At 44.9% G+C, this 9,310-nt stretch overlaps 1 pseudogene; it reads left to right on the top strand.

Annotated features, from left to right (window-relative positions):
• The first annotated feature begins 1,276 nt into the window (after positions 1-1,276).
• On the top strand, positions 1,277-1,780 carry LOC106545904 (ribonuclease pseudogene; annotated as a pseudogene).
• The last annotated feature ends 7,530 nt before the right edge of the window (positions 1,781-9,310 follow it).

Raw genomic sequence — 9,310 nt, 5'->3', positions numbered from 1 at the left:
GTGTCATGAAATTAAAGTTTTAATCAGTTCTTCTGGCTGCTAATTGGCATTTAGGGATGTGTTGTGCTAGTCTTCTATCTGTCTATCTCTCCTAAGTGGTGCCTGTTGCAGCCTTACACTCTATGTAAATGACTCCTGTTTTTCTTCTTCTTCTTCTGGAGCTGTTGGGGACTTTTGATTGACTTAGGATGTTTTGGAGGGCTTTGGTTGGTTTCTGTGCTATGCTGATTCCATGTGATTATAATAGTCTGTTGGTGATTTCTGAGATAATTTTTATGCAGACAATGTTATAAGGAATTATATTTCAACACAACTGGAGAGTGTCTTCTTAGGCAGACTGCTTTAGCTTTTGAAAAAAATATTTTAATAGAGTAACATTATAAAAAAAACCAGTGTGATCTATTATGGTTAGGATACTGGACTGGCACATGGAGGATCCAATTCTGGTCCCCTCAGCCACAGAAGCTCAATGGATGATTTAGGGCCTCTTGTCTCTCAGCATTTTATGTAGATGTTATTTATGTCTCTGTGTCTATTGATGGCCGATTTGTCAGAGCGCCAGGCTTCCAGGAATTACCTAGCATTTTTTGGGACATAGCTTGAACCTTAACATCTCAATAGTTGTTACTGGAGTAATTGGGAGAAAAGGGTATTGTTTATGCCTACTTGATCTCTTGAATGAAAAGTGAAAAACCCTTAAATAAAATCAAGGGAGGTAGTAGGGGTGAAACCAATTTACCTTGGCTACCGTTTCGCAAATGTGAGCGTGTGTGCGGAAATGTGCAGAGCATCAAAAATGGGACGTGATGCCTGAATTGCACCACTGGGAGGCAGGATAGACTTCTACCAAATAAATAAAAAGCAGAGAGGGTGAACAGAAGTTACATGTCGAGAACAGGGGAATCTTAGTTAAGTGATACTTTCTCAACACAACAACTACATACTTCTGTACAGACAATATCAATTTGCTTTCTGAGTAAGAGGTATATTTTAGCTGGGGATTAGCAATATATTAGCAAATTTATATAGCACTCCATAATGCTTTACAACACTCTCTGGGCAGTTTACAGCATGTTGCCCTCAAAATTCTGGGTCTTCATTTTACTGACCGTTGAAGGTTGGAAGTCTGAATTAACCTTGAGCCCGTCAGGATCAAACTCCAGGCTGTGGGCAGAGTTTGCCTGCAGTACTGCATCCTAACCCACCACGACTCTGTATTATTTCTTATCTTATTTTCTTATTTTGTATTTTGCAGCTACTGTCTCAGGACTGAGCCATGCTTCTTAAGGCCTACTGCTTTTGGGCTCTCTTTCTCCTGCTCTGTCTCCCAGCTACTTCCTTCTTCCTCTGCAAAGAAGCTTCATCCTACAGAGAATTTCTCAGTAGACATGTGGACAACCCCAAAACGGATCTTCAGGATGACCACAACTACTGCAACCGAATGATGCGTCGCAAGGGCTTGAAATGTCAACGGAGCAACACCTTCATCCATGCCAGCAGTCAACGGCTGACCGCCATCTGCAACTCCAAAGGAAAGAAACTGGACGGCAACCGGACCAGCAAAACCCTGTTCCCGATCACCATCTGCATCAAGAGTAACCACCGCAGGACAATTTTTTGCAAGTACCAAGGGATAAGTGAGATCAGGAAAATCCGTGTCACTTGCTCAAGGGGCCTTCCAGTCCACTACATTACCCACACTTGAAAGAAGGGAAGAAATGTGGTGGAACCAAAGGTCCTTTTCTACAGCGCCTTAACAACCTTCCCTCATGTGTTCTCCTCTCCCACACCTGTACGTGCTCAGACTGAGCTTAGCAATATCAGTTTTCTCCAAGTCAATCTATAGCCTTCCTGATTGATCTGTTTCCCCTTTATATCACCAAGTGCAGCTTGATGATTTCTTCAGCCTTTAAAATATCCCCTGCGACAGCTTTGATAGTGTCTTTAAACCCTACATGTGTCCATGCAAATAAAGTTTCTATGTCATTTCCTGATGTTTGGTTGCCTCCTTGTGTCTTTTCTGCAGCATGGCAACCCCTATATCTTTACGGTAGCACAGGAATTGAGCTTAGCCTTCAGATCAGCCAATCTCAACCTATCATATTGTGGGACTGCCAATCCTGTCATCCTCACCCTGCATAGGCCACCACACAATTTATAGAGAATAAGCCTTAATTATGGCCTAGTTTGTAATGGGTGTTCAAGATGAGGATGTTTATTGCTTCTCTTGTCATTATGTTTCAGCAAAATTTTCCATCAGGGCAATGATGGCTAAACTTTTTGTCCTCGCGTGCCCACACACATAAGGCACTGCGCATGCAATACCCCCCCAGTGCCCTTGCACATGTGCATGCTGCCTCCCACGTGCTCTCCGCCATGCATCTGTGCATGATTCCCCCCATGCCATATTTTGGGCTAGCAGGCCTCCTTGAAGACTCCTGGAACCAAAAACGGGGCACAAATGCATGGGCGACACCCCCCCCCATGCATGTGTGTGCATCTCCCACATGCACGGCAGAGACCCGAAAATCAGCTGGCCGGTGGGAGGCACATGCATGGGGGGGTCGCCCGTGCATGCGCAGTGAAGCTGAGCTGGGTTGACGGCTCGTGTGTCCGCAGAGAGGGCTCCATGTGCCGCCTGTGGCACAAATGCCATAGGTTCACCATCACAGCCTCAGGGATTTGAGAAGATTGCTATCTGCAACCGAGGTCATCCATTGTGATCATTTGGAGTTGCAGAAATGGGGTGAGGGGCCTAGCTCCAGACTGCTCTCCTTTGGGGTAAATTGGAGCACTGTTATTTTTTCCTTCCTTTCAGCTGTTCTTGGCTACTCATACATCTATGGAGATTCTCAGTCATCCAGGTCATGGTTGTCCCAAAGGTATTTTTTCAAGATGAAATTGGACTTTTTCGTTTTTTCTTTGAAGACATTTCGCTTCCCATCCAAGAAGCTTCTTTAGCTCTGACTGGATGGTGGGGAAGGGAAGGATTTATACTCCTTGAAGACAGCTGGTCATTTGAATTTTTTTTAGACAGAAAGAAACCCAAAAGAATGGAGAGGAGGAATGTAACCCTCTGAAAAGGTGAGATATAAGGCAGTGATCCAACAAAGTGCAGTCTACATCTCTCTATTTTCAGAATATTAACAAGAGAAAGGACTTAATCAGTGGAATGTCTGGTTCTATCAAGAACCCTAAATTTGATGGGTAAGCAGGAAGGAAGGCCTCTCCCATTCCATTCCTGATTCTTCCTTCCTACCACCAAACAGGAAGGTAGTCCTCTTTTCCACTACCCATTCCTGATCCTTCCATCCTTCCACCAAGCAGGAAGATAGACCTCTCCCCCCCCTTTCTGATGCTTCCTTCCTATCAACAAAGGAAGCCCTCCCCCCATTCCTGATCCTTCCTTCCTACAAACAAGCAGGAGGGTAGGCCTCTCCCCCCATGTTACATATTCACCTCTGTGCCAGAGGAGGGAGCCGCCCTGGATGCTGATTTGCTAAGCCGTCTGACAGTGGGGTATTTAAGGAGCTGTCAGATGGGAAACCTCTGTTCTGTTCATTCGTAGTGTTCTAGCTAGGGAGAACGTGGGCGGACAAATGGAGGCTAGCCAGGACTTCAAAATGCTAACAGTTTTTAATGCTAACAGGTTGCCAAATGCAGCACTTCACAATATCCGTGCCTCAGCTAACTGGCAACAGCTGAGCCCTGTTTGACAGCTCTTTATATATGCCAGCTGTCAAACAGGTAACCAATCAGGAGATCTCTTTAAGCTCCCATTGGCTGATTTAGTTGCTCTGCTTATTCATTGGCTGACTTTGTTACCATGTCTCTCCCAGTCATGAATATTCTAACAATACAAGCTCATTACAGCACATGGAATAGTCTGGATGTAGATTGAAATACCATCCCCTGGCTTACCAAAGAGCCATGCTAAAAAGCATTGCAGAATACGAGAAAAAGTGTCAAAAAGATAGAAGACTCTTCAATCCTTTCTGAGAGTTTATTCTTAAAATGGCTTCATTCTTAACTGAATTAAGATTTATGTGCCTTAGTTCAGCTCAGTACCCCTATTCAGATAGTTCTCGAGTTTCAACAGTTAGTGACACCTAGTGACCATTCAAAGTTACAACAGCCATGAAAAAGGTGACTTGAAAAAGGTTTTACACTGATGATTGTTGCAGCATCCCCAGGATCCTGTAATTTAGATTCTGATGATTGACAATTGACTCACATTCATGACGATTGCAATATCCCAGGGTCATGTGATCCCCTTTTGAACTTGCTATCTAATCCTGCATCAGTTAACAATGGTGTTCCACAAGGCTGCGTATTAGGTCCCACACTTTTTGCTCTATAGCAATGATTTATGTGATCAACTCATAAGCAATTGCATTCTTTTTTGCCGATGATGTAAAATTATTCAATTCTACAGATAATTCTGTTGTTTTGCAAAATGATCTCGACTGTGTGTCGGAATGGTCATCTATTTGGCTGGCCAGCCGGCACAAGGCCTCACCGCTCTTCTCCTCCTCCTTGTCCTCCCCACTCAAGTGGTGCCAGGCTCCACGGGAAAATGGGGTCTCATTACTCTCCCGGTGCGGCGAGCTCCAGCGGACTGGACGTGGGTGCGAGAGGCCTGGCCCCGTGGTGCCTCCTCGCTCAGTTGCAGCCAGCGAAGAAAGGGGAGAGGAGGAGGAGGAGGAGGAGGAGGAGGAGGAGGAGGAGGAGGAGGAGGAGGAGGAGGAGGAGGAAAGGGGAAGGGAAGCAGGACAGGGGGGAGAGGAGAAAGGGAAGGGGGGCACAGTGGGCGAGGAGTCTCTGGACAGAGCACCTTGCGCGGAGCCGGGCTGAGAGGCGAGACCGAGGCGAGCCAAGTGGTGGCAACTTCCGACTCTTGTCCACCGAGTCCTGCTCACTCCAACACCAGGCTTGGCTCACCTTGGTCTCACCTCTTGGCCCAGCTCCACACAAGGGGGCTATCCGGCATCTCCTTGCCCGCTGTGCCCCCCTTCCCTTTCTCCTCTTCCCCCACTGGGAGCCCCATCATACTCCCCTCCCCCTTTCCAAACTTCATGCATAAAAAATTATAAGCACTCAGCAAGGAATATAGACAGGTTTAAGATGTTAGATATTAATAAAAAGAAGGTCGCTTTTGAGAAACCAATATGATATTAGATCAATATGTCAGAAGATTGGAGGGTATCTTAAGCTCTGTTGCAATGAATTGAAGCCTCCAGTCTAAAACTGGAGAAGTAACTGAGGTGGGTTGTTTTTTTAACCCTCTTGAAAAGTTTTTTTTGCAAGCTAAGTATAATCGAGAATTAAACTGATTAAGTATAAGAACTTGTAGAACAGTGATGGGATTCAAAAATTTTTACTACCAGTTCTGTGGGCATGCCTTATTGGGCATGGCAGTGGAAGAATACTGTAACATCTCCATTCCCTCTCGATCAGCTAGGACTCCGGAGGCAGAGAATAGATTGAAACGGGACCAGTCAGCGGTTGTATTTACTGGTTCTCCAAACTACTCAAAACTCCTGCTACCTTTTCTCCAGAACTGGTCAAAACTTACTGATTACCACCTCTGCTGTACAGTAGAATAAAGAATGGGCAAAAAGGAATGAATGCATCCAGTTGAAAAGATTAGATTTCCATATGGTCCTTCAGAGCAGTGAAACCAAACTTCATGCAGATAAGCATTTAGCAAAGAACATGGAGGAAGGAGTATTATGAAGTAGAAATGAGTTCTTTATGTAACACATACAGTATGTATTCGCAGGCATCCCCCATGGAACAGACACCATCACATTTTCCATCAAAACAAGAGGAGCATAATGTTTCAGTGCACAAAAGTTATGATAGCACAAGTAGTAGTCTGGATTTAGACTGAAATATCATCCCAGAGTGGCTGCTAAAAAAGTATTGTAAGGTAGGAAAAAAAAGTGACCAAAACACAGAAAATTCTTCAATCCTTTTTATAAATTCCTCTTAATCTGGCTTCATATTTTTTGCTAAATTAGCATATATTTTTTTGCCTTGGTTCACCTCACTATTCCTAAAGTCTCTTTACACTCTCAATACCCATCTATGAATTCTTGTGACAAATTTATCCAAACCTAATCTTAATCCTAATACTAATCTAACTTTAACTCTGCAATTAGTCTACTGAACAGTACTAATAACCTGTAATATAGGCTATATGAGACTTAATAAGGGAATATAAAACATATATTTGCTTTCCTTCATGAGTATAAGATAATATGAGGGCTGAGGAACAAGCTGATGTCAGACTAGAATGCATTAGTTAGTTAAAATACATCCATCCATCCAAAATAGCTTCAAATGCCAAACTTCAAATTAGTTAAAAGGCATAAAAAATGATACACCATTTTCACAGAGTTAGCAAGATTTTACTTCCCTAAGAATAAAATGTTCTGTTTGAAATTTGGATGATACACAAGTACTCTATATTATTTAATGTTTCTAAATATCCTGAAGATAGGATGTTTTTTTTTTAATTTTCACCTGCCAAATTTTAATATTTTGCTCTTTCCTTTCATGGTACCTGAAGCAATGTCCCTACTTCCATGTCTAAGCCATCATAGTCAGTCCATGTTGATCAGTTTTACAGAAGGTCAAGATACAAACCTAACAAATGCACACAGAGAGGATTTATAAACCTATCTAGTTTATATGTAGCATCCCAAGTAAAGAATTGTACATCATTTTCATAGGAATAAAAAGGTAATGTTTTCTTAAATTCATTATTGTCTGTTGGCATGTTGGATGGTAGATGTGCTCTATACAATGCAATGTTTCTAAATATCCTGGAAGACAGGATCTTCTTCCTTTGCCAAATTTTAACTTTCTTCCCTATGCCTTCATAGTGCCCGAAGCCCTGTTGCTAACTACATGTCTAAGCCATCATCATCTGTCCATGGTACTCAATTGTGCAGGATTTCATGTTTGTTTTTTTTCCAAGAAAAAAATACTTTGATGATCGGGTATATTTCAAAATTACAATATAAGGGATATATAAAAGATTTCTAAATAGGCAAGAAGTGAGACAAATTAGCACATTTTATTTAATTAAACAAAATTATATGCATCTATTTAGGTTTTTGGGAAGATTTTTGAGCTAATAGAAGCCCCTAATAATGAGTCATCTTGTTATTCCATTTTTTGAAGGATTGTTCTGGGTGGCAGATCCCTCTGGACAAGCAATCCTAAGCTCTAATGCTTCAGCTGGTAATGCAATAAATATATTTGTGGAATCTCCCCAAAGAGTCTGGTTCTTTTTATTTGGAGGCTGTAAAGAAATTTTATCACCTTTTGGAACATCAAGACAACAATAAGATCTTCACAACACTCTTATAATGGTCTTGTAAGAAAGGAGTTTATCAAATTGTTTCAGGGGTGCTCAGTAGTGTAACAGGTTGGGAGAGACAAATGTATGAGAAGACATACTGTAGTGCAGGGGTGTCAAACTCAAATTCATTGAGGGCTGCATCAGGGTTGTGTCTGAACTCGGGAGACAAGGGTGCTCATGGCCAGGGTGGGCGTGGCCAGCTCAATGCCACTCGTGTCATGGGTCCCTGTGGTGGTGCAAGCGCTCTGCCAGCAAAAACGGGCTCCTGAGCTCCATTTTCAGTTGCGACAGCTTTCTGCAACCCCCTGCCAGTGTATCCGGAACTTGGGAGGGCGGCCCGCAGCCCTCGGGAGTTCTGTTTTAAGCTGCAACAGTTTCATGCAATCCACTGCCAGAAAAATGGGTGGCCCTCCGAACTCTGTTTTCGTTGGTGGTCCAGTACTTTGCTGTTTCCAGGGTGGCCCCATGGCCAGATCTAAGCATCCCGCAGATCAGATTCTGAAACAAAAAGTAGTAAAAGAGATCCCTCTGGCTGCAAAATTGTATTTAACCTATTACATATTGGTATTGGTATTTATTTGATTTGTAAGCCGCCCTATTCCCCGAAGGGACTCAGGGCGGCTGAACAAAAACCAGGGGAAGGGGAAAAACAAATACAGAAAGTAAAACAAACAGGACAGTGATACAACAGTTTAAAAAAGCACAGCAAGCACAGCAAATTCGAGTAGGGGGGGGAACTCAACCCCAGGCTTGCTGGGACAGCCAGGCCTTAACGGCTGTCCGGAAGGCCTGAAGGGTGGCGAGGATCCGAATCTCCATGGGGAGCTCGTTCCAAAGGGCCGGAGCAGCCACAGAGAAGGCCCTCTTCCGGATGGTCACCAGCTGGCATTGGCTGACAGATGGAATTCGGAGGAGGCCTAATCTGTGGGATCCAATGGGTCTATGGGAGGTAATTAGCAGTGTTATAACCCAGCAACAACCTGTGTTGCATTCTAATTGGTTGGTCAAGGCACAGCATCTGATTGGCTGGCCTTGTGACAGTTGGGCTTGACAGTTGCTTCTGGCTAGTATAAATACCCTGACAGTTGCAGGGAAATCTTTGAATCGCTTGTCATCTGGTACTAATAAAGATCTGTCTTGCATACATGGCTCCTGCGTGTCAATTCCCTCACAACAACCCACCCACACACACACGTTATACAATACTGGCGACGAAGGTGGGATTGATATGCGATTCCCGCAGAGCCTAACAACATCAGCCAACTAGTAAGGAGCCACAGGACAGCCAGAAGCCCTGTCGCTGCCTCCGTTCTCCGGGCCGTGCTGCCTGCGCCCACTGCGAGCCTTGCCGCCGTGCCTCAACTCCTGCCGAAGCCACTCGTTGCATGCCTTCGGCGCCTACAGGTCTCCAGGGCCTGCCTTCCTGTCCTGCCTGCCTTCCAGGCACCTAGCTGTTTCCAGCTGCCTCTGCCGAGGCCGTTCTACGAAGGCTGCAAGCATCTCAAAGCCCTGTCTCCACTTCGCTGCCTCCAGGGCACGAATTCCTCCCTGCGATGCCTCTGCAAGCATCTCAAAGCCCTGTCTCCACTTCGCTGCCTCCAGGGCACGAATTCCTCCCCGCGATGCCTGCCTGACCAGGAGAGAGAGAGAGGAAGAAGGAGGAGGACTGAAGCGTGTCCCTGCCATCCGTCTCCTGCCTTGCTTCCTCGGCCTCCTGGCCTCAGCTCCGCGCCTCAACGAAGGGAAGGAGAAGCCTGCCTTCTCGGACTCCCGACGCCTCCTCAGCCTTCCGTCGTTCCCCTGTCTTAGCTGCCTCCAGGGGCCTGAAATCCTCCTGTCCTGCCTGTCTCCTAAGATACAAACCTGCTTCCCACACTGCTCGAGGCCTTCAACGAGCCTGGACTGGGGAATTCATTGGGCATGCGCAGGATTGTGAGG

Source organism: Thamnophis sirtalis, unplaced genomic scaffold, assembly GCF_051295495.1.
Source record: "Thamnophis sirtalis isolate CommonGarterSnake01/CBP01778 unplaced genomic scaffold, rThaSir2_p1.2 scaffold_4, whole genome shotgun sequence".
In the NCBI taxonomy this organism is placed as follows: domain Eukaryota; kingdom Metazoa; phylum Chordata; class Lepidosauria; order Squamata; family Natricidae; genus Thamnophis; species Thamnophis sirtalis.
Note: the sequence above shows the minus strand (reverse complement) of the source record. Positions and strands in the feature narration are given on the sequence as shown.